Genomic DNA, 26,300 nt, shown 5'->3' with positions numbered 1-26,300 from the left:
TTTCTTATATAATTTTATATTTAGTTCATTCCTGGCATTTCTGATGCGGTGCAGGAGCGAAGCGACCAGGAGTCGGGTTTAGGGTCTTTATACTTGACGGGAGTTAATTTCTGCTTCCCTGGCTTTCGTTTTTGATGTGCCTGTCCCTTTAAGCTGCTATTGAATTTAATCAGCACACTGATCCGGTGTGTGTCTATAAATAGTAACATGATTTGGGCTGCACCAGTGGAGGGGAGAAAACCGCTCCGGTCGGGTGAACGGACACTCGGAGGCGCTGAACCCGCCACACTAACCAGGATTAAGTTTCACGTTTGGGTTTCCCCCCCCAACAGCCAATCAGACGAGCTCAAACACTAAACCGTCGGACCGAGCCGCCTCTGGTTCTGAACCGCCTCAGTGCAGCCCGTTGAAGTCAGGTTCTACAGTTTCATATGAAGTGCCTCCACTGGGCTTAGTATGGACAAGTGTGTGTGTGTGGGTGTGCATGGATGGGCGTGTGTGTGGGTACCTGCACAGGTGTGCACAAAGTGAATCTAATGTGTGTCTGTTTCTTGGGGGGACCAAGCTACTTATTGTAACTACTGATACTGTGTGACGGACCCAAATCCTGAAGCCACGACTCGACGCTGTGGGGCGTCAAGCGATTGCTGCTGACTCGCCGACCAAAGTGACCAGGTGTCCCTCTCTCTCTGAGCGGCCAGCAGCTAGCGGCTAACTGTTAGCAGTTAACTGCTACTAGTATGGATCGGCTACTAGTACTTAAATGGACAAGTAGCAGCTAATAGCTACTAGTAATGACAAGAGAAGCAGCTAGCCACTAGTATTTAGTGATTAGCTGCTACTAGAATGGACAAACTACTAGTTCTAGTGTGGACGAGAAACAACGGCTAGTGGCTAGTAGCTGCTAATATGCACAAGAGAAGCAGCTAGCCACTAGCGGTAAGAGATTAGCTGCTACTAGTATGGACGAGATACTTTTACTAGTATGGACAAGAGAAGCAGCTAGCCACTTTAGCAGTTAGCTGCTAATGTGGACAAGCTACTGGCCAGACAAAAGCAGCAGCTAGGTGCTACTAGTCCATCCTAGCAGTCCGTGCTAACATCTAGCAGCTAGCTTGGTCTTCTAACAGTAACAATCTGGTGACGTAAAGAAGAGCTGCTGCTGCTGCTGCTGCTGCCTTTGTTCTGTTGCTTTCAGAGAATCTTGTGAAGTAAAAATCAAAGATGTGAACTGAGCATAAGAAAATCTAGAGTGAACGGGTCGTTTTGGCGAAAGCCCAGGGCTACATTCGAAAAGGGGCGTCAGATTTATTGGAACTAATGGATGTAATTTGTTGTCTAAGCAGGTATTCTGTTGCTTTGGATTGTTGACATTGCAGACGTTACTTCACCTGGTTTGTGCAAATCAGGAATCATTTCCTGGGTTTTAATTGGTTGGGTTTGCCAGAACCGCCACTGAACCAGAGCTTTGTGTTTCCTGGTTCTGCTCGAGGTCCAGAGGGAGATCGGTACACGTCTGTTTGCACTCTAAGACTCGTCTACTGAAGCACATTCCGGTGAAGGGGGCCAGAGGAACCCAGCAGTCACTCTAGGTTTCTTATTGCTCTGATCCAGCTGTTGTGGGTTGTGAGAACCAAAATGTTCTGACCGCTGGTGGAGGGGCCTTTCTGTCTACTGTGTGAAAATGTGATATTTCCAGTTTTGCCTAACCTTCAGGAACTCTAATGTCTTGCACAAACATTCCCCCCCTAACCAAAATAAAGTTTGCAAACACAAAGCTTTAGCGATTGGTGCGTCTTTATTATGAACGTTTTCAGATTTCTGTGCGTTTGGAACAGAAGGTGGCGCCATGTTTGATTTCTGTTCATTTGTAATGTTTTCGGTCCGGATTTGGATAATTATTCCCTCTGGTTCTGGATGTTGTTCAGCTGGAAGATTCTAACTACTTTTCTTTTACCTTCAAACAGTTAAGATGTGTAACCATGGAAACAAGGCCTTGTTTTCGCAGTAGATTACTGCAAAAGTTGCAGTAAAACCTGAACTATGACCCCAAAGCCCAGGGGAGCTGAAAATGAGGCTTCATAGACGCAGAGCAGAGAGAGAAAGAAGATCAAATCATCTCTTCCTTCCATCGTAACAGGCAAGCATCTTATCCCCTACTCCAACATCCCTCTAACAGTACGACTGCACAGATTTAAAGAGCTGCAAAAGCAAATGAGGTGGATTAGCAGTGCTGAAGTAATGTATTTATTTGTTGGGGTCTCAAATAGTTTTTCTGAAACTTTTGTAATGTTTGTTTTTCTAGAGTCCTCTAGAGCTTATCGACCAAAACGTTTTGAACACTGAGATTTACAGGCAGAACAGAGAATTACATAATTCACGTTTTAATGTGCTGATTTTTGTAATTTATTCTGAAATTAATTTCTGACATTAAAAAATGTTTTTTAAAGTCAAAAATTTGCTAGAAAGAGATTTCTGACAAAAATCTAAAATTTCCTAGAAAAACAAACTGAAAATTTGAATTTCAAATGTCAAATTTTTCACATTTGATACAAAATTTTCCAGCTTTGCCTATCATTAAGAAAATAAAGTGAAATAATTTGCACAGAAATTAAATTTATAAATAACACAAAGCTTTTATTAATGACTTTTATTGTGAAAAACTTTAGATTCTTCAAACCAACTTAATGCTGCCTGAGTCAGAGTTTTTTTAAAATCTGTTTAGCAGTTTGCGTTTTTTACTAGATATAAATATACTGACTTATATTGTTAAATCTAAATGTTATTTAATAAAATCAAATCAGATTTTAATCATCAGTAGAAAAGCTTCCCTTCCACATGAGGTGTCTGCGTAGAGTCGTGTTGTTTAAATGTTTTAACTTGGCATTTTGATCAGTTTCACAGTTAATGTCTAAATAAACAGGTAACAGAAGAAACACATACATTAACTTTTACAAGATATTAACTTGAAAATTTCTGGAAATATATTCATGGTTTTAAAGATGTGATTAAATGTGCCTGTAATAAAGTTTCTTAAGACAAAGAAGAATTTTGTTGAGTTATGAGAAATGTGTTTGAGAAATAAAAATAAGAGAGTTTGAGTTAGAGAACGTCTTCCTGTCTGGAGCGAATCCTCTGGAGAAGCACATTTATGTTCCAACAGTCAGTTTGTACATTTTAGTGAATTTCAAGCAACAGGAAACAGCAGTGAAGGTACACCAGAGTTTCTTTACCAGACGTTTCCTCCTGGGTTCATGCGGTCGTCAGCTGATCTGCGGGTTCTTCCTTCAGCTTAACGCCGAGATCCGGTCGCCATTTATTCCAGTTCATTTCTGTCACTCTGAAAGAGACGAAACGTCAACGCCAGAGAAAATCTCCTGTTCCCACCAAAATGCTGCAAAGTTCATGGAATATAATTAAATGATTTCCCTGCTGGGATGAATAAAGTTATTCTATTCTATTCTATATTCTAATAAACACTAGAAAAGATAAAAATAAAATCACTATGATGGTCAAACAACCGAAAATGCAAAATAATTTTGCTGTGAAACGTTTTTTTTTTTTACGTGCTTAGTGATAAATTAAAACATTCAAGGTTTCAATAAAACAAAGAAAAGAACAAATTACTTTAAATCCTAAAATGTCGCTGACATTTCCCTTATATTTATTGAAAGTTTTCTATTTTGTTGGTTTTGAAAAAGTTGCTTTATTTCCAGCAACTTAAACAGAAACTTTGTTGGAGAAAGTTTGGTTCATGGCTGAATCCAAATCTGTTTTTAGGAAAGAAGAAAAAAACGCGCTGGATGTTTTTGACCCGACTTACTGTCGCACTGAAACGGTGGAAAATGAGCCGTTTTAAAAACCTCCTAATGTAACGTCACAAATCAGCAGGCACTGCCCGTTACCTAGCAACCACAGCCAACCCCAGCCTGTTACCTAGCAACACAAGCTGAGCTCCAGCAGATTTGGTTGGCTGGTTTCGCCGCTGTACAATGGCTGCTGGAAAAGACAAGAGTTTTGCTGTTGATTTACCATCCAGGAACCACTTGCTGTGTTTCTGCATCCCAGTGCAGGAGGCTCCACTTCTGCTTTTCAAAGATGTAGGATTGTATAATTGCAAATCTGTTGTCAGCCATTTTCATGTGCGAGTGTAAACGTTGAGTTTGGGGGCGTGGATTTAAAGCGACAGAGGCCCTAAAACAGCTCATTCTAAAAGGAGCTCCAGACTAAAACCTGGTGATTTAAGAATGATTTTGTGTAAAAAAATGTAACGAATATGTTTCTGAACCCAGTAGACGGATCCTAACCTGTTCAAAGAAGCATAAAAGGTCACCTTTAAAGAAAATTAGTTTCATCATGGCTGCCAATTCTAGTTCATACAGAACTCTTAATTTTCATGCCTGCAATATTCAGATACAAAAATGACGAGTCCTGCTGTGAGTGGGTTTGTGTTGTTTTCATTTTACTGACTGGTCCAGAAAAATCCACCAACATTCACCTGACGAATCTCCGAGCGTCGACCTGGTCGTTCCTGACGCAGGCCACCTCTGATGCTCCGGACTGCAGCTTCGTCCTCAGCCAGCGCGGCAGAGTCGCTCTCTGGGAAACGACAACAAAACGGTTTCTCCAACTGATTCACACAGGTGACAGTTTTCTCCATCCATTTGTTCGCTTTTAAAAGGTTTGCTTGACCTAAGATATAATTTCAGAAAATGAAAATATGCAAATCAGCCAATTAAGGAGGAGTATTTATTTTCCTTATTGCTGATTGGCTGAACCCAAAAGAGCAAAAATAAGGAAAAGTGCAGATGCTAGCTTCTGCGCTAACAGTTTCCACTGTGTGTATTAATGTAGTTAAAATATGTAACTAAAGTGTTTTAGAGGGACAAATACCAAAGTTCACTGTAAATCATTAAAATAAAAAAATTAACAGAAAAATTATTATAGAATAAATATTGAAAAACTATAAATGTATGAATATTTAAGAGTTACTAGTGCAAGTAAGACAAAAAAACCCAAATAACTAAATAAACAACAGTAAATACATTAAAATAAATAAAGAAATTAAAAATACAAAACAAAATATAAATGAATTAATAAATAAATATGTCTCTGATGAGTGTAAACATCTGACAACAACTGCAGGCTTGAAATTAATGTTTTTTGGGCTCATTTGACTAGAAATAATTTAAATGAGAGGAACTATTTTTATGTGACACAGTATATAGATTTATAATTTATAACTATGCAATTATTAATGCCCTTCTTTCATCTAATAACCTGTTTTATAATGAAGGTTGTTTTGACTCAAAGCATTGTCTGAAACGAAAACTTGAAGTCAACAAATCGGCTGCAACAATGTAAACCATCAGTCTGTATTAAAATAGTTAACACAATTCATATTATTTATTTAGATTTGATGTTTTGATGTGTGCCCTTGGATTTCTATCGATTTATTGATCGATGGTTTGTGTAAATATTTATCAAACTGAAGGGCCTTTTAGGTTTCATATAGTTTTTTTCTTTTTGTGTTTGTTGCACAAATCCAAATATATGCTGCTATCAATCAACAATTCAATCAGTGAATTTGGGTTTTTTCTTAAATACTCCGTCTCACCGAGATTTACTTACATCTTCTGACATCTAACCCAACTTATAATAACATAGTAAGGACCATGGACAAACCATGGGTCAAAGGTCAGGGTGGATTCTTTAAACAGCTGCACTGGGTACAAAGCAAATTTGACAACACAATTTACAAATGAGACCATTTCTGGAAACCCCAAGTCTAAAAACTGTATTTATCTTCTCGGCCTTTTGGCTCAGACAGCGGTCCCCTCCTTTGGGTGGTGATAGCGGTAGTCTTTGTGACTTGGCTGTTACCACTGATTTAGAGGTTCAGTAAATTTTGTCCCCGGTTGAGATATTGACCACTAAGTAGTGGAAAATATCTTTTACCTTTTATTTGTATTTATTGGTGGTTCTTAACTATTTATTGGTTTTAGTAAAGGTTTTAAACCTTTAACTGGTGGTGCCTCCACCATGGCGGCTAGCCATGCCGGCATGCGGAGGCACCACAGTGTTCGATTTCTATTTAAGGAAAAAGAAGAAGAAAATAGAGTAACGAGATTGGACTTTTCCAGGAAGCTAATTCAACAGGTGCTGAAGTTTCGGCCAGATTACCTGAATTGTATCCTTACCCTGCCTTTCAATAAGGGATATGATGTAAGTTTTTGCTCTGCCGCACTTCTCAAAGAATTTTGGACACGGTTTGAAAATGCTAAGACCCAGTTTTCAGTATTTGACGTCGAGAAACTGACTGACAACTCCCTGAAAACGGTGATTGTCAGGATGTTCAATGAGACTGTCAGTGCTGAAGACATCTGTATGTGGCTGGGTAGATACTGCACTGTGAGAGGCCAGGCTATGAAGGTGCGGGATGTGGACGGCATCTGGAACTGTGCTTGGCGGGTCCCCATTAAACAATGGGAAGACCCCCAAGGCTTCCAGGGCCTGAAGCATCTCCCCTCAATGATAGTCCTGGGGGAGAACAGAGGCTACATTCACTATCAAGGCCAACCCAAACTGTGCCGGAAGTGCGGCGAGCATGGTCATCTGGCCGAAACTTGTGAAAAAGTATTCTGTGGTAAATGTCGAGAAGTGGGACACACTTTTGATGAATGTACGAACGGGCGGAAATGTAATTTGTGTGGTGGACAAGATCATTTGTTCAGAGACTGTCCAAAATCGTTTGCAAATAAACTGAAAAAAGGAAAAGAGACGCTAACGGAAACGGCTAATGAGCAAGTGGACGCAGCTGGGTCGGAAAATTCAAATCTCCCGCCAGGTCCTCTGATTGGAGGAGAGGAGAGTGCGGGGAGGGGAAGGAAGCCCCCCCCCAGACCGAAACATCCAGTGAGGGGGGGGGAGATGCTAACCGAAGGCGGAGCTAGCTCGGACTCTGAGGAAGAACAGACGGACAGCAGCGATGATGCCCCCCTCCCCGACGCCCAGCTGGCTAAGAGGCCGGCATCTGAGTCACCTCCCGACCTTACCCCCAAGGTAGGGAAGAGAGGAAGGCTGGAGGAACTCTTCGGTTCTTTCGGAGAGGAATCCAGAGCCTTCCTCGCTGGCTCATCCAATGAGGTCTCGTTCCTACACTTTGCTCACCAATCAACCCCGGAGGACCCAAACAAGGTAACGGCTTTAGAAAGACGGCCGACACCGAGAGCCCGAAGGGGGAATGGAGCTCCAACCCGACCTGCACCACCATGTGGGAAGGAGCTCTGTTCACAGGACAGTCTCTGAACCCGCTGTTGTTTTAATGACCGCCCGTTTTTTAACATGGTTTGAACTTAGTATTATCTTGTTTTAATCCTTTAAAATGTCGTACTTGATTTTAGCCATCATACTCATGACTCTCACCTTCTCAACCATAAATGTTAGAAGTGTGAAGTCGCGAGTTAGAGCCCAGAGTGTTTTATCCTTTTTAACCTCCGTACAGTCAGATGTGTTTTTACTACAAGAATGTTCACTCCCGTTTTTAAAGACTTACACCCGGTGGCAGGACTTGTGGCCACGGCCGTCTATATGGAGCGGCTCCAATGAAAATAAAAATGACGGCGTGGCCATTTTAATAAACAACCCGCACATCTTGGTGAAGGGGAGCACCGTGGTGAGAGAGGGACGAGCACTTTTAGCAAATCTGACTTTTAACGGACAGGATTTTAACCTCTTAAATATTTATGCTTTAATGACAAACACGACAGGTATGACTTTTTAGACAGAAAAAGAAACAGAAAATTAAAAATGATAAGAGATTTTAGAACCCCAGTAGCTTTTAACCTTTCTCTTGCATATGCTTTTATTCGGAAATTTTTAGAACATTTTAGACTGGAAGGAGAGGAGAACAAGATTTTAACTAATCATCATTTTATTATTCCTGTTGTGCAGGACAAGGAACCAGTGACTCCAGTGCGCGGCCTCCTGTACGGAGACGCCTCCACCGTTTGGCGCAACGTGAGCCATCCCGTCCTTCCAAACAGACTCCAGGACCTGTCATGGATGGTGGCTCATGGGATCCTGCCGGTCAGAGCCGTCATGCACTCCCGCGGCATGTCTGCAACGGCCATCTGCCCCCGACCCGGTTGTGGCGCGCCGGAGTCGGTGAGGCCCCTGCTGTGGGAGTGCAGCGCTGCTGTGGACCTGTGGGCGAAAGCCGGCTCCTTGCAATTCCCACACTTGCCAGCAAGGGAGGTCCTTCATGTACAGCTAGTGCTGTACGGGGTGAGCCAGCTGAAAATGACTTAAAAGGACTTCGCTGAGATGTGGCTCACCCCAGCCACCATCAAAGACGCCATTTGGACCTCCAGAAACTTGCTGGTGAGCAGGCGCAGGCAGATGCCCCCCGTGGCTGTGATCCGGATGGCAGCAGCAACAAGAGCAACATCAAGGGCTGCAGGTGGCGCGCCAAGGACACAGCCACCAAGAAGAATCGCCTGCGCCTCCGTGGACGAAGGAGCCGGCGCTCCACGAGTAGAGGTCCAAGCAGCGGCGGCCTGGCTCTCTGGGTGAGGCAGGAGGGAAGGAGCTTCAGGGCGGGATCCCCTCTGAGCACCAGTGCTGTCTGGAAGGTCGGGACGGCTCCGGACTTGGGAGGGAGTCACCCCGGTCCTGCTCAACTTTTAACCCACAGAGATTTTCTGTTTTATACTCTTGTTCTTAGCCTCTTTTTAGCCTAAAGTGATGAATCTGTAAATTTCTTGAAAAATTTCTGGATAATTGCAACAATGTAATGTTTTTTAAATGCTTACAGTAACAATAAAATTTTTCGAAAGAAATTTTGGGTTACATGCTGAAATGTAACCCAACCTGGTCCTCAGCACAGAGGAGAACGGCTGAGAGGATTTGGATCCCTAGGTTGGACACACAGATCCCTACAAGTCTGAACAAGAGGTAGGCCTTGGGCGTGACCACCAGCAGAGAGTGTCCGTGCACGGTGTGAGGGCATGGGATCCTTCAGGAGCCCTAACTCTAACCCTAACCTTACCCCGAACCCCAACCCTATCCCTTCCGTCCATTTATAAAAATATGACTTGACACAGATCCTACTTTTTAAGGCAAACCCGGTCTCCATAGCAACCAGCTAGCGTGTGCATGATGTCTACTGGTTGCCATGGAAACTGGGTTTGCCTGAAAAAGTAGGATGTGTGTCAAGTCATATTTTTACCCCACGTAATGTAATAATACACTGCCTGGCCAAAAAAAAGTCGCCACCTGGATTTAACTAAGCAAATAGGTACAAGCCTCCTATTGGATAAGTACTGCATAGGCGATTATCTTTCAGCTGGCAACAAGTTATTTAACCCCAGCTGATGCAATGAGTAACTCCTCATTTCTTAAACAACCCTGGCAAAAGACACATCCTGTGGTCGTGGAAAAAACGTTAGTCTGTTTAAGAAGGGTCAAATCATTGGCATGCATCAAGCAGAGAAAACATCTAAGGAGATTGCAGAAACTACTAGAATTGGGTTAAGAACTGTCCAACGCATCATTAAAAACTGGAAGGATGGTGGGGAACCATCGTCTTCCAGGAAGAAATGTGGTCGGAAAAAAATCCTGAATGATCGTGATCGGCGATTACTTAAACGTTTGGTCAAATCAAATCGAAGAAAAACAACAGCAGAACTCAGGAGTATGTTTAATTGTGAACGCAAAAGCATTTCCACACGCACAATGCGAAGGGAACTCAAGGGGTTGGGATTGAACAGCTGTGCAGCCATAAGAAAACCTCTAATCAGTAAGGCTAACCAGAAAAAAAGGCTTCAGTTTGCTAGTGTCTGTTATTCCGCAATAGCCAGCCCCGCCCTTTCCTCACAACTCTCTTGGGCTGACTACTGACCAGTTCTCTGTCTAACAGGTCCGGAAAATCTCTTAGACCTGGGTATTACCCTAAGAGAGATCTATACGAGATAATCTATTCAAACTGGTGGCGAAAGCGATTCGTCTAGCTCTAACTACCTCCAATCCAGAAGCTACGACCCTTTTCAGTTAAGAAACAATCAGCTGAGTAGCCCTCGCAGCTGCATAATTCCAATAACCGCTCCTGTTAATGGTAGCTCGCTTCCTAAAATATAACTCGCTCTTGGAACCGGCTAGATTAAATTTAGTGACTTAGATGTAAGTCCCAGGGTCATTATTTACACTCACCAAAGGAGATTATGAAGCCTCCTATTTACTGGAATCATGTACATTAGTTTTACCTTAATTAAAAGAACTGAAAAATAATTAAATGACTCAATTAATTCCAATGTCCACCAACCTCATTAGAATTTTATAGTATAAATTTATTAAGCAAGCTTAAGCAGGGATATGCGACATACAAATCAATAATCAATTGTATATAATTCATGAGCAGTATAATAAAATCCACATGTATAACCTTACTATCCTGTCTCTTTTCCCTAACATATGTCGCAAGTTCTAAGATAGATTTCTAAGGAGCAGATTCAACTCACACCCAGTTGACAAGGGATCTTTAGCAACAGGAACTCCCAGAAGCCTTGGTTTGAGTCTTTGTCCTTGCATGGAAAAATCCTCCTTTGAATAGGAGCAAAGCAGAACGGGTCCAAATCCTTCGAAAACCCAGCTCTTTTTCCTCCCGGGACCTTTGTCTTTTCTCCAAGTCTGTTGCTAATTTGGGTTGAGGCAGGACCGACGGTCGAATCGGGAACCAGGGTTGTGGCCGTAAGATCTTGTCCCTTCTAGGCGGCGCGGAGTGTTGACTTTCCCGTGGTTCCGTGCTGCGGACCTCTGCTGTCTCTCAATCTGCTTCTCCGTGTTGTCTCTTCTCCAACGCCGCGGACTAAGAACCCTTGCTTCTCCTTTTCCGTCTGCTTTTATACATTTCTCCACCATGTATGTGTATGGGGAGTTTTAGTTTACGTGGTTTCCTGAATAACTGCTGAGTGTCACGGAAAACCCCGACGGCCCCTCCTGTCTGCTGAATATTGTGGAAAGTCCCGTCCTTCCCCAACTTGTTGATCTTAGCTAACCTCACCGCACCACCCATCCTGTTCGTCCTGGCCATCTGTTCAGAACTGCTTGCGACATTTCCTGACAGCAGGACCTCACCCATAAATTCCTCTTCTTTCTCTAACTCACTAATAACTGTTACTACTCATTAAACACCGTCAACCTGTATTAAAAACCTTTTGAATTGATTTTTAAATCATCACCACTTTGATATTCATTAAAAATTAATCACATTCCTTACTTATTATAATCATTAAACATAATCATTACATTGTTGTAATCGTTACAGATCATTATTCAGAAGTACATTTCAGAAAGTTATTTAGTGATTACTTATACACCTTATACCCATTGTATTCATACATATTTCACGAGAATTAATTATTATTTTAATCAAATCACAAGATTGCTTTATTTCTCCCAGGCCTTTATACCTTTTCTGCGTGTACCTGGAAAGATCTCACAACCCCAAGCCAGTTTTCTTGACACTAGGGAGCATAAAGATTGGACTCTGGAGGAATGGAAGAGGGTCATGTGGTCTGATGAGTCCAGATTTACCCTGTTCCAGAGTGATGGGCGCATCAGGGTAAGAAGAGGGGCAGGTGAAGTGATGCACCCATCATGCCTAGTGCCTACTGTACAAGCCTGTGGGGGCAGTGCTATGATCTGGGGTTGCTGCAGTTGGTCAGGTCAAGGTTCAGCAACATTGTGGCCCAAAGAATGAGGTCAGCTGACTACCTGAATATACTGAATGACCAGGTTATTCCATCAATGGATTTTGTCTTCCCAAATGGAACGGGCATATTCCAAGATGACAATGCCAGGATTCATCGGGCTCACATTGTGAAAGAGTGGTTCAGGGAGCATGAGACATCTTTTTCACACATGGATTGGCCACCACAGAGTCCAGACCTTAACCCCATTGAGAATCTTTGGGATGTGCTGGAGAAGGCTTTGCGCAGTGGTCAGACTCTCCCATCATCAATACAAGATCTTGGTGAAAGATTAATGCAACACTGGATGGAAATAAATCTTGTGACACTGCAGAAGCTTATTGAAACAATGCCACAGCGAATGCAGGCTGTAATCAAAGCTAAAGGCGGTCCAACAAAATATTAGAGAGTGTGACCATTTTTGGTGGCGACTTTTTTTTTGGCCAGGCAGTGTATATTAACTTCCCTCTGATTTTCTAATTTATTAAGCATTTATATCATGCAGCTACAATCAAATATTGATTTTTTTTTTTTTTTTTACAGATTTTTACTTTGAGGAGGAATTTCCTTCCTCTCTTGTCTGGAAGGTTTAATAAACTTCATCCAGCAACTTTTATAATTAACTTTAAATCAGTCTGGAACCTTAGATAATTATTAAATACACCTGAAGTGTAGACCAAATAGCCTACAGTTGTAGTCTCCTAGTGCTCCCTCCGAGTCTCCTCCCCCCAGTGGTTCCAGTGCTCTCCCGAGTCTCCGCCCCCCTAGTGCCTCCCCCGTCGCCTCCCAGTGGCCCCAGAGCTCCTTTGTCGCCTCTGCGCCGTCGTCGCCCGCCGGACCTCCCCCGAGGTGAACCCGTCCTGTGCCTCCACACTTTGTTGTGTTGATCTTTTTGGACATGTTCGGGCGTCTGGTGTCCGCCCTTGAGGGGGGAGTACTGTCAGGATTGGGTTTTCTTCTGGTGATACTGGTATGAACAGTGAAATAAAGAAAATGACGACCCAAGCAGAGGCCGCCCAATCATAATGACTGAAAGAAAAGGCAAAGTGTGCAGTAAAAGTAAATAAAGGAAACAAAAAAAAACAAAACAGCCGTAATAAGAAATGAATCATGCACAGACCAATAAGCCAATCAAGAAAATCTTCTACTTTTTGGTGATGACGTTCTTGGTCCTTGTTGACTGACTCTGACTTTTCCACATTGATACTTCCAATGCTAAATTCGCCGTAAATTTCCTGATCATATTTGCTCATTTCATCGTCTGTTGTGTCTTCAGACAGCAGATAATATTCGCTTTCATTTCTATAGTTCACCACAGTTGGTACGATTCCACAGTTGTAATTGCTTTCCTGAAAGCTAAATTTGTCCTCTCCTCCTGCATACTTCTCGTAGAAGTAGATGAATCCTCTTCTCTTCATGTCTTCTACGCAGCCCTCATCTGCTTTGGTTACCAATTCATCTTCAATTTTATACACTTCTTGTCCACATATCACATATGTATAAAAATTGTACGTCTGGGAATTTTGGATTTCACAGCAGATGACCGAGGATAGACAGAAGAACAATTGGCTTCCCATTTTTAAAGGAACTTCAATGGTTGCACTGGGAGTCACAAGCAGTCTGCCGTCACTGAGCCGTCGATGCAGGAACATGCTGATCACATCTGTTGTGTCGAGGATGCAGATGTTCTCTATTGTACAAGAGCTGCAGCATTTCTTCAGAGAACTCGCTTTCTGAAGATGGCGTTCAAACAGAGATGCCGTGGTGTCATTTGGTCTTGCGTTTTTCAGCTTAATCAGGTCACCTAACTTTGTCAAGACCGGTCCAGTCATCTCACAGTCGAAACAAGTCATAAGCTGCAGTATTTTGCAGGTTGTTTTGACAGCATTCATTTTAAAAAAAGTCAAAACAAAATTCACTAAAAAAAAGATCCCAACCCTCTGACTTGGTCTATTCAACTCTAAAAGTTCGCTCTCTCTCCTCACAAACTTCATGCACTTTGTGATGTCAAACTGCCGAACACTGCATGACTTTCGGCTGGTTGGGAGATCTTCTTGCTCTGGATTGTCCCTGGAGGCACCTGATGGATGTCCTGATGACGCTCCACAGGCCTGCTGGCCATCCTGAGCCAGGTACTTTTTGATGACTTTCAGGTTCATAATGCTGTGCATTGTGACATTTGCCAATCTGTATCTGAAATTCTGGCAAACGTGAATGACTGGAGCAAGATCACTGTTTGTTGGATGTTCCTGGTTCAGTGCATGGGGACTCGGCTTCCTGACTGTGTCTTCAGCTTTAGCGCTGGTGCTGTCACTGCTCTCTGTGGAGTTTTCTTCCATCAGATTGTCTGGTTGGCTCGAAGGTGTTGACCCACCACAGTATCCATTCATCGTCGACATATCAGCTGCGTTTTCAGGGCCGCAGCTCCTCTCCTGAGAGCTACCTGTGAGCTCATCTCTGAGTCCGTCCTGACCTTCTGAAAACTTCTCGTACATGTACATGAACCCGTTCTGCCAAATGTCGAACACACTGTTTTCTTCCGGGGTTGTGACCTTGTCATTTTCAGCCTTAAGCAGCAGGTCTTCATACACCAGATAGGTGTAGTAGCCATCAGCCTGAGAACTCAGGGTGTCCAGACAAATCACTGATGATAGACGGTACAACTGAGTTCCAGTTTTTATGGGGATGCTAATGGTTGTACTAGGAATCACGGTGTGTGGTGAGTCCACCGAACAACCGAACCGTGGCAGATGCAAGGTTATCACGTCAGTGTCATGGAGGAAGACGTTTGTCGCTGAGCTGGATGAGGAGAGAGAACAATCCTTTCCGGAAGCCAAATAAATCCAGTTGTTCAGGAGAGAAGCGGTGGTGTCCACAGGATTTGTGACCGGCAGGGTGATGATGGGACCAAAATCCAAGATGGCTGACATTTCAGCACTTTCTTCACAGCTGTTATTACTGTATAAAATGCACATGGTTTCAATCCCTCTCTGGTTCAACCGGTCTAACATAACCCTCAGAAAGTCTTTTAACTTGTTCCTGTTTCCTGAGCCCATATTTGGTTCATTCTCACCAATCTCAGTCAGAACTGCTTTGATTTCCTCTGGGGTAAAAAGTTTCCCTAAATTTTCCATGTCTGTATGGAGAAAACTGGCGCATGATGGAGTTGCTGAAAAAGCTCCAGAGATCTTCTCAGGATCCTCATCCACAAACTTTCTGGCTTCCCTGAGGTTCAGGATGCTGTGGATGGCGGCATTCATCCAGCTGTTGTCGAACGAGTTGGAAAACTCGTCTTGGTAGCAACGATCTGCCAAATGTTCCTCAGCCAGATCTGAGCTGACCAAAACACTCGCTGCTTCACAGTTACTGGTTTCCATTAAATCTCCCGTCGTTCCCACGTTGCAGCTGCTGTCTGCAGTGCCATGTTCGTTCTTCGTTGTGCTAATTTCTTTAGCACAAACTTCATCTTCAGGATGTTCTTCAAATCCAGAACATCCATTTCTATTCCCAAAGGTGGAAGGGATCGGTTCGCTGCTCTTACTCATATTATGCTCTTCAACAGAAGAGTCAGCAGAACCACTGGCGATGGTCAACACATGTTCAACGGTTTCAACGGTTCGTCCATCGTTGCAGCTTGATTGGATCGAACTCTCGGGTTTATCAGATGTCCTGACTGTATGAACATCAGCAGAGGATTGAGGTTCTGCGTTCTCATCCTTTGAGCTAACATTTCCATCCAGGTTGCTTCTCTGTTGGGGAACAGTGAAAGCCAAGCAGTCTTCTGGTGTTTCCATTTTACTGCTGTTCTCTAAATCAGCATCAGCTGCGTACCGGCTGCTGAACTTCTTCACTGCAGTAGTAATTATATATCCAAGTCCGAAACCAACGTGGAAGAACATGATGTAGTATTTCTGAACGGATCGTTAGAAATACTAGAAATTCCTGAGAATTTGTTTCTCTTTCGAAGTTGTCCTAATCGTACGAAGCGATTCTTCACGATGCCGACCTGATCCAACCGATTTGAGATGCAGAGTGAAGGAGAAGTTCTGCCTGCCAGTCAAATAGAGCCTCTGTGACTGATGATGTCATCAGCCTCTGTGACTGATGATGTCACAGAGGCTGATGACATCATCAGTCAGCTCACTCTTTTGAAAAACGTCTATTTTTCTATATCAGATGTTTTATTGACAGTAAAAGGTTTTGATATGAAGCTGAATGTTTGTTTTTCCTGAACATCAACACTTTCCTGCTTTATTGGTTTATTGAAAATAAAACCTGGATGTTAAAGACATGGAGGAAGAGATGAAAACTGAAAAAATGTATTTTAAACACAACCAGACTTTAAACAGTTTTCAGTAAAAGTTGATGGAAAATGAGAAAATATCACAAATCTGTTCACAGATTAGAGTCGAGTAATTAAAGTATTCAATTATACAGATTATTTTATTTCACAAAATATTTGAATTAAATAAATTTTTAAAATATACAATGTAGCTTAGTTTACTTTTGGTTTATTGGATTTTTTCTTACATTATTTATAGGCTTTAATTTATTCAAGATTGAATATTTTTGTTAAATTCAATTTCATTTTATTTTACATATCTTATTCCCCAGGATTTTAAATAATTGATATATTACAGTTAATTTGGTTGGATTTAAAAATATTTTCACTATTAGTTTTTTAGATTAATTTTATTGTAATGTTAAAAATGCAATATTACACTTTTCTTTTCTTCCTTTTTCATTTTATTATACAATCAGATTGTGTTTCTGCATCTTTATGATTTTCTGTACATGTAGAAATTATTAAAGCACAAAGTGAAAAAAAGAAAGAAATTACAGAAACATGTTGGGTAAATAAATAACAAACAGCTAATTTAGAGATAATTATTTATGGAAAGTATTTTTTAATGGAATGAAACTTCATGTTTTATTCCATTTTTACTGCTAATAGAAAAATAACATTTATTTGAAAAGTTGTTGTTGTTGTTCCTCGGAGTCACCAGCAGGTGGCAGCAGCGCCTCCTCTCAGCTGTCCGGAAGTCTGGACCAGACTCGGCTGTTTCTCCCAGTAAACCGGTTCGTCTCCCAGTTTTCTTCCAGTTAACGGAGTCGAAAGGCGGCTTGAAGCGGGGACAGCTCGCCGGGATGGAAGAGCATCAGAACGGCAGCGAGGTTGGTGCCTGAGCCGGTAGTTTACTTTGGTTTGCGGATGTTAGAAAGTAGTGATGGTGAGATGAAGCCTCATGAGGCATTGAACCACTTGAGCCAACTGGTTCGAGAAAGGGTTCATTTCTTGAGGCTTCATGTGCACACGAAACCACCTACTGGCCAGGTGTATAATCACAGCCAGCTGAATCTTAACACGTGTGATGCATTGAATTTTTGTCTATTATGGCTCTTGGGAATGACTTCACAAAAGGTGTAGGACGAAATCATTTGTCTACATAAATTATGTATACACATATGTGTATAATAAAATATTGTTTGAATGTATCCTCTGTTGTAATTATTCCCAAAATAGTAGTGTCATGTGATATGGCATGTTGTGTAATAAAGTTTTTCTGTGACTCTAGAAAAATGGCCTGGGCTTAATCAGGCAGAGGACAGTGAAAGTGCCTGTGGAACTAGGGAGGGGGTAGTGAATAGGCTAATGCTTGTGTAACTTGGATGATTTCATGCATTTTTATTAAGAAACAACAATTTCTCCACAATTTTTGGTTTCAAACGACTTCTCTTTTTTGACACTACATGGATGAGGTGTTATTATTGTACCCCAACTCCTTGGAGCACAATAAACACCTCACCTTTACAGAAAATAAGAAACAGTGAAAAATACAGTTCCTCATAAGCAAACATAACACATCTGCAAATTTTCAGTTCACCTTACCTTGTTAGGGATTATCAAATCGAAATGTTCCCACATAGGGGAAATCCTCCTCTTTCTCGCCGGCTCCATCCTACTCCTATCCTGTCCTCGCACTCATAATCTATATCTATCTATCTATCTATCTATCTATCTATCTATCTATCTATCTATCTATCTATCTATCTATCTATCTATCTATCTATCTATCTATCTATCTATCTATCTATCTATCTATCTATCTATCTATCTATCTATCTATCTCTCCTAAACTCTCCAAACACACCAAACTAACTGTCTCAAACTAAATAACCACTATCCAAACGCTGCTATCCAAACTATCAAAACTCTATCCACTCTCTCAACTGACCGCAACTCGCCTACAACAACCCACATTTTGAATGGATCCTGTGGGGTTTCTAAAGCTGTCAAACCCCGCACCAAAATCTGAGCCACTTCCCGAAGCAGTCACGTGGTACAGCCAGGCAGCGAGGCTTCGGACGTCATCGTTTTCGGCTCCTCCCCTAAATGAAGCAAGCCTCGATACGCGCTTTACGGAAACGCCCCCTCCATTACTCGACACACGCCTCGAAGCCTCGGCACATCACGTAACATCACTATTAGAAAGGAGAAGTTAGCTGGAAAAAAATCAACAAACATGTTTGCAAAAAGAAGTGGCATCATATTTTCACTTAAGACTTAGGAAATAGTTTCATGATTTCGGTTATGCCTGTAGAATTTAAACTGAGGTAACACTGAACAATGAATAGTTTTAAATAGTTTTTTAAAAAATTGGTTTTTAAATTCATGCACAACTTTGCAGTTTACAGCATGGTATCAAAAATTAAAAATAGTTTTAAATCACTAATATAAGGATGAAAAATAAATCTGATGTTGTGATGTTTCTGCTCCTTGTGTCCAAAAATATTTCCTAAAGGTTAATAAATTGTTGGAGCAGATGACCGGTTCCCTCTTTGGTCATATGGACCCGTCAGGTTTACAGGTCTCATTCTGTCCTGATAACTAGTCACAGCTTTACTCTCAGTAAAAACAACTATCATCTTTGTACTTTTCTTTCTAAATCCTCTTTTAACCCTGTTTTTTGTCCAGTAGCAGAAACACTTACATTAAGAAACCACAATCCCTGAATTGCTTTATCACCAAACTTCTATAACCGCAGGATCAAATAATTATGGAATTGTACGTATTTATTCATATTTTAAAGGTATGTACTTTTAGGACAGCCATCGAGTAAAAAGCTGCATGAGCTACTGGAGTCTAAACCTCAGTCACCATGTCTCCTCATCTTCTGAAACAGCCACAGATCAACAGTTTGACAACCAGTTTGCTTTGTGAAGCCTCACTGGGAGGGAATCAAAAGGGAATCAGGTGCAAGTTGGGCAGGTTAAAGTAAGAGAAACCAGATACTGCATTCAGAGCATGATGAAGACCAGCAAGCAAAACATTTAGAGAGGATGTAGGAGAATATCGGAGTTCAGGAGATACAGGAGAGAAGATTTGACTGAATCAAGACATTGGCCAGAAGTTCAGACTGGGAAGCTAACTGGCAAATTACTAGCTAAGTATGTGGAGCAGGAAAATGGGTCGTATTTACTTTAATTTATGCAAACCAATTACTGCAACATATAAAAGACAAGTGTAGTTACACCTTGTGATTTTTGCAAACAATATTCTTAAACTCATCCAAAATATTATTCTCCACAAAACTTCTTTTATTTATATGTAGCAAATATATTTGCTACATAGATTAAAGATTCATGGTCTCATTATTTGACATGGTTGTTCTGTTCAAAACCTTTTGGTTTGCTTGAGCAGAAAGTGTCTGGGTTTGTTAAGATGTTAAACTTTTACCACCTAAAATCTTCACTACTTTCCAATAGTTCACTTTTTATTTAGTTGTTTCATGGACTCAACTTCAATAGATTAACTTATAAAGCATTTTTTCATCCAAACGTTCCTTCCTCTTGTTTAAGATGAGTACAAACAGCAAGTCGATGATAATTAAGTGATGTTTAACTTCTTGTTTTTAAGTCTAAGGTTTTATTTTACAGTGAGGAAGGCCGGAGTCCAGGTTCAGCAGGCGGCTGAAGGCGTCTGATCCGCTTCAAACTCAGAACCTGTTTGCTTTACGGCAAAACTTTGGTAAAGTTAAATTTAATCGGCTAAAGAAAATCAGACGGTTCGTTATCCAACGTGAGAAATCCCTTCAGGTCGTCAAGTTTCTGGTTTGATCAGATCTTGTTATTCATTATGATTAATAATTAACGGTTGATTCTTTTGTATCTAGATGCAAAATAATCATTGAATTCACAATTGAGGTTTTATTATGGGGATGCAGCAGATTAAATATTTCATAGTATATTTCACTGATTCCTTTCATACAGTCTAAACTCCCTGAAAAGGAGAAATGACCTTTCAGAGAAATATAATTTTGATTGCTTTGAGTTTGATGATATTTTACTTAATCTGACTGATACGATCTTCTTTAACTCATATTGATGCTTCACATTGATCATTTATAAGCTGATCAATTACAAGAGGTTTACTGTCTGTTAGTGAATGTGATGGAGACCATGGGTTCCATCCCATGTTGATTATTGATATTATGTTGTTTTCAGTTCAAATGTGTTTGTATTAGTTTTTGTTTAGTTATATTGTGACATTTGGTGAACATTCTTTGTGGGGGGGAGACTGGCCATCTTTCCTGTTCGGAGAATGTGGGAGAGAGGGGAAATGTCAGTTCGTTTTGATTTAGATTAGTTCAATTTGAGTTAATTGAGTATTTGCCTTTCTGGGTGTGTCTCAGCAAGGTGGATCAGAGAGGGAGACGAATGCTCCTGGAGCATACCAACTTCCATTAAGAGGGGGAATACTCTGAGGATGTATATTTAGTTATATTTACTTTTGATTGACTTTAGATTAGTTTAATTTTAATAATTTGCATGCATGTAAATATTTTTTGGACCATTTATTGTTAGGTTTGTGTAAGTAGTGTTTGTTTGTCTTTTCTTTTTGGATCACCCCTTTACCTGGTGTAAGTGTTGGAACTTGCCTCAGGTATAAATGTCAGCTTCTTTGTTTCACTAAGTAGGGAAGGGTGCTGGTGTAATGAAGATTTGGAGCTCCCAAATAAATCCACCTCAAAGACATTTGTTGCCTCACTTCCTTCTTGAAACGCAGAGCCTCCGCCGGTCAAAGTGACAGTGAACATTAGTGAACAGCATCATTAGGACCAAGGAACAAAAACTGCAGATCATTTTAAAGGTAACAAAACAATTCATCATGTTGTGAGTAAATCTTGGAGCGTGGTTGTGTAGTGAGTATGTTTAATTTTTATTTTTAGGTAAAGTGTACCAATAGCAAACTGAGTCAATGTTGATATAAGTTATTATAAGTTGGGTTAGATGTCAGAAGATGTAAGTAAATCTCGGTGAGACGGAGTATTTAAGAAAAAACCCAAATTCACTGATTGAATTGTTGATTGATAGCAGCATATATTTGGATTTGTGCAACAAACACAAAAAGAAAAAAACTATATGAAACCTAAAAGGCCCTTCAGTTTGATAAATATTTACACAAACCATCGATCAATAAATCGATAGAAATCCAAGGGCAAACATCAAAACATCAAATCTAAATAAATAATATGAATTGTGTTAACTATTTTAATACAGACTGATGGTTTACATTGATCCTTTATAAGTTTAATGATGGAAAATTCAACAACTGCAGGTGTATTATATTTTGTTAGTGAACAAACTCAAGTGTGTAAAATAATGGATGGAGGGAAAACAAAGTCAGAGACAAAAGTAGTGGATAATTTTAAAGGTAAAAAACCAACAATTTCCCAAGTTGGAGCAACTCTTGCAGCCTGGTTGTGCACTGTAAAAAACGTTCAACTTTAGGGAAAACTGAAAGATTCATATGAGTATCCTCACCCAGGCCTGTTTAGTCCCTGCCACACTCTTCAGAAATACATTTACAGATGAGGAACCTTTACTGACATGTATCACACTAGCAAGTGTTACAGAAAAAAATCTATGAGTTTCAAGTTTAATATTCAGTTTAAAATACATTTATTCACATCCCAACATGGTAGCACAAAATGATTAGATTAAAAAAAATACTTTACTTATCCCAAAGCAAATTAAATGTCACAACATTCAAGTTTCTTCAGTCATTGAAGATGTTAGTTCAACGTGTCAAACTGGAGGCTCGGGGGCCAAATCTGGTACGCCATAAGTTTTTATCCTGCCAGCTGTACAGATATTCTCATCCTTACTACTTTCTCTTACTGCTCTCCAGTGATGCATAACCTCCACTTTTCTCCAGCTTAACTTTATTTTTCTCTGTTTTCTATATTTTTCTGGTTACAAAGTCACAGAACTGGAACAATCAGCTGAGTTTTTTAAATTCCCGTCTAAAAACTAAATATCAGCATCACTCATTCTGACCTCTGTGTTAGAATGACCAAAATGATTCATTCTGTAAATAGTTTAGGTCAGAGGTCACCAACCTGTCTGAGACTGGGAGCTGCTTCACTGGTCCAGAGCAACACCAAGGGAAACTTGTTTGATGCAGACATACATTTTCTTGGCTCAGCCTTTATAACAATAATACATACTGTATATATGATTACATGCTGCCTGATCATATTCATGTTTTACTACTGACAGTAGTTATCAGTAATAATTTACCATGCAGATATGGTTAATTGCTATTATGTGATCAGAAGTTTTTAGTTCAGAGTTTTAAGTTTGTTTCCCTTTTGGAGATTTTCTGTGTGATTCTAAATTTCCCACAAGTCACTGAGAGTCTGGATTGTTGCAGCTGCAGCTGGAGGCACTGAGGTTTTCCTTTAAATACAAAAAGAAAAGTTATTGTATTTTTTATTATCCAACCCTCTTTACTATTAACAAAATTGTGGAGAAGAAAAAGTTATTTTGTGCCAAAACATCTTGTATGTAGCAAACATCAGTGTGAGTCTGCGGGGGTCAAAGGTCACGCCAAAGCCTAAATCTGATTGGTCAGTTTGCTTTTTCTGTGAGCTAAAAATGATGAGTGGAGTTTGAACCTCGTAGTTCTAAGATCCCACCTGAGCTTTTTACAGTGCGCGGTTCTGGTGGGTCGCCGGTTTATTAGGTTTTTTTGTGGTTTCACAAACTGAACAGCTGACGGGTCACCAGCTGGCTGACGGGTCACCAGCTGGCTGACGGGTCACCAGCTGGCTGACGGGTCACCAGCTGGCTGACGGGTCACCAGCTGGCTGACACCTGCAGATGTCGAAAAAAAAAGGTCCGACAGATCAGAAGGTACAAAACTATCACTGCACCTGACCTGCAGGAGCAGAACCACCGCTGCAACGCATCATGTGGCGTCGCTCCAAAGCAGCACAAACCTAAACCACTAAAGCAGCACACCGGGGGTCCGCGGGCCCCGTGTTGGTGACCCCTGGTTTAGATAATGCTGAAACAGTTAATCGTGATTAATTGATTATTGAAATAATCAACGTATTTTGTCGATTAATCGTTACCTGGAGAACTGAGACCCTAAAAAGGCCATTAGCTGAAAGAACAACAGTCAGATCAGAAATTAAAGTTTTTAATTTATGTTATTTAAGACCGTTTGAAGTCCCAGACCAGCAGGAATGGCACAGCTCCCTCTGCTGGACAGAAACGGTTTTGCTGACAGAACAAAAACATTCAGAGCCAAAACTGTAAGAAAAACATAAACATTTAATACAAAAAAACATTTTCTGAACTCCTCAAGTTGCAGTTTCAAATTATTCAAAGAACCCTCCCATTAGGCTCATTTAACTGTCCAATTATGAATCGGTTAATGATTAGTTAGAAGGATTTTTAGCTCCAGATTTATCTTTTGTTACAAATTATCATTAATTCACTAAAGAAATATTGTTTTATTGCCTTCCAGGCAATAAAATGTTCATTTTCTTACATTAAAAAGGAATTGAATTATTTATTTATTTGCATTTCTTGAATGTATTTTTAAAGTTGTACAAAAAGCTGAAGGGGCCATTTTTTCAATTACTTGTCTGAGTAATGAACAGAATAATTGATCAGTAAAATAATCAATCCAGCTCCAGACTTTAAATAAGACTTCAAATGGTGTACAACAGGAAATGACAACAAAAAATGGCTTCTGACCTTCTGACACGTTTCCCTTTTTTATTGCTGTGAGATGAACTAGAGTTCCTTCTCTCATTTTTATATTGCAAAGGATCCTGGGAAATGCAGTCCTCCAGTGAAAATCTGACTAAAATTGTGTAAAAATTAAAATCTGTTTTTAATAAATCCCTTTGTAATGCAGCAGAAGAAGCTTTATTAAATCAATCAGAGAGCAGCAAGGCGGTAACCGTTTGTATTTTGTGCTGCAGGCCTCGGGGACAAACGGAGCTGAATACCGAGCAGCTGATTTACGACGGCCGCCTGGTTTCTGCCGTCAACGTGGCTCTGAGAGACAACGACCTGCTGCCTGAGGCAACATGTTGACCCGCTGCCTGAGGCAACATGTTGACCCGCTGCCTGAGGCAACATGTTGACCCGCTGCCTGAGGCAACATGTTGACCCGCTGCCTGAGGCAACATGTTGACCCGCTGCCTTCCCACGATGATCACACTTTTAAGGTTTCACTGAGGATCTGGACAATTTGCCACTGTGTTTTACTCTTATAATGAATTTATTTAATTAGGTGCAAATCAGTTAACAAATTGCATCAATGTAAAGGAATAGTTATAAAAAAGAGCAACATGTTTACATTTTATTTTATTTTCTCAAAGCAATGCATAAAGCACATTTTGTTCAGTTTACAGTATATTTTCTTTTCTAACTGTTGTATTTTTCTTGTGAAAATGTCAAAAGCTCTGGAACATCTGATAACTTATTTTTAAACTTCTGTTTTTCTCAGCTGATTGTTTGTGAAGATTTGATTTTTAAAGTAAAGAATGTGAATAAAAGCTAAATTATTAAATCTGGGCATTCAGAGTAAAAACACAACTCAACACTGGTGCAAAGAAAAGATTCAACCAATCCGGTTTGTTTCCGTTTCTGTTCACAGTGCAGAATAAACCGGTTCCTTCCAGTTTAATCCGAAAATAAAAACATTCAGGACTTTAATAAAAGTTTCCCAAAGTCAAACAGAAACTTACATCTTGTTTCCATTTTGATGTTATATTTAGAAAACAAATTATTCAAATTTGTTAGATGTGATTTTTTTATTTCTCTCCATATTGATCACAAACTAAAACTCGACATCAACTCAGACTGAGGCAGCCGTCACTGAAACCCAACGTTTCTGAACAAAGTTTGAGAAAAATTTGCAGTAATAGCAGAAAAATGTGGGCAGTTGTTGATTTTGTGTGAAACACTGGAGAGATTTATTTATTGGAGGCCAAAACGGCACCTAAAAAACTCCAGGGGTCCAGATTTGGTCCCTGAGCCTTTAGTTTGACACACGTTATCAATAATACTTTTGATCAATATTCAAGGATTGTTGAATTAAAACAAGTCCCTATATCTTGCTGAAAAATTACTTGTTAGTTTTGTCTCATTTTAGCTGAACTACAATATTTAACCAGATAAAAATCCTGGTAAGATTTTATGTTTTTACAGTGTAAGGAGCTGATTGGGTTTGTTCAACAACAGCAGCAAATAATTAGCAAACAACCAGCTGCTTCCCTGTCTCACCCAGAGTCCAGCGAGTTTTTGATACTGGGAACACTGGAACCAGGTGATCCCAATGTGTTGATGATCCAGCCACGCCCACTGGGAACCAGCAGCCCAAACCACCGGCACCCAGAACCAGAAGGCAGCAGGAGTCTGTGTGAGCTGGGATCAGTTGTGGAAGCGCCATGACTGGAGTTCTGGACCCGCTGCCGCTGAGGAGGCCGCCGCCCAGCGTGACCTTCATCGTCCTCTGCCTCATTCTGCTGCTCCTCGTCTTCAGGTGGGTGGAAACGAAGCAAAGAAGCTTCCAGCCCAAAGCTCCACCGCTCACCGGTGATCTCTGCTGCTGGACTGGGCAGCCCTGTCACTGCAGACAGTACTACAGCCAGGGCCGGCCCAAGGCATGTGCGAGTTAAGCGTCTCCTTAGGGCCTCCAGACCACCAGGGGGCCCCAAAGAGCAAAAGCCAACATGACAAAAATGATTGAAAAATACATACTAAATGCTATTTAAAAATGGTAAAACAATTTATATGTCATATATATTATTATTATTATTTCTACAGTTGGTACATATTTTCATCTCTTCCTGCTGTCGATCATGTGATCATGTTACATTAATAAAAGTTATAAACTGATATTTATTCCATAAAATATAATCAAAAAACTTTTTTTTTTAGTTTTTTGGATACAACATTTGGCTCATTGATTACTTTAACAAGCTATTTGTTTATTTCTATATTTCTGGCTGATTTTGGCAGGATTAGTCCTCCATAAGAACAGAGTTCCCTTTATATTTAACTGTTTAGCTTTATTGTTGGAGCTATTTTTTATTTTATTAAAATGTATTATTTTTGGATTTACTCAGAGTTTATTTGTAGGTTAATAATTGCTTTATTTATTTTTGTTTCTTTGTTTTTGTTATTTGCTTTCTAAGTGAGACAGGAGGAACGGTGGGACCAGTCAGTGACTGGTATGGGACCAGC

At 40.6% G+C, this 26,300-nt stretch overlaps 2 long non-coding RNA genes across 2 annotated transcripts; one reads left to right on the top strand and one right to left on the bottom strand.

The window, feature by feature from the left end:
* Window positions 1-3,244: 3,244 nt before the first annotated feature.
* Window positions 3,245-10,831, bottom strand: LOC111611943. The gene is made up of 3 exons (XR_002754311.1): window positions 10,518-10,831; window positions 4,499-4,599; window positions 3,245-3,340 (listed from the first exon to the last, which is right to left on the bottom strand). It is a non-coding gene; the product is annotated as an uncharacterized LOC111611943 (long non-coding RNA).
* Window positions 10,832-16,743: 5,912 nt separating this feature from the next.
* On the top strand, window positions 16,744-20,783 carry LOC111611938. The gene is made up of 2 exons (XR_002754309.1): window positions 16,744-16,922; window positions 19,686-20,783. It is a non-coding gene; the product is annotated as an uncharacterized LOC111611938 (long non-coding RNA).
* Window positions 20,784-26,300: the final 5,517 nt, after the last annotated feature.

Source organism: Xiphophorus maculatus, chromosome 18 (assembly GCF_002775205.1).
Source record: "Xiphophorus maculatus strain JP 163 A chromosome 18, X_maculatus-5.0-male, whole genome shotgun sequence".
Classification (NCBI taxonomy): Eukaryota; Metazoa; Chordata; class Actinopteri; order Cyprinodontiformes; family Poeciliidae; genus Xiphophorus; species Xiphophorus maculatus.
The sequence above is the reverse complement of the archived record's forward strand: the minus strand, read 5'-3'. Positions and strand labels throughout refer to the sequence as shown.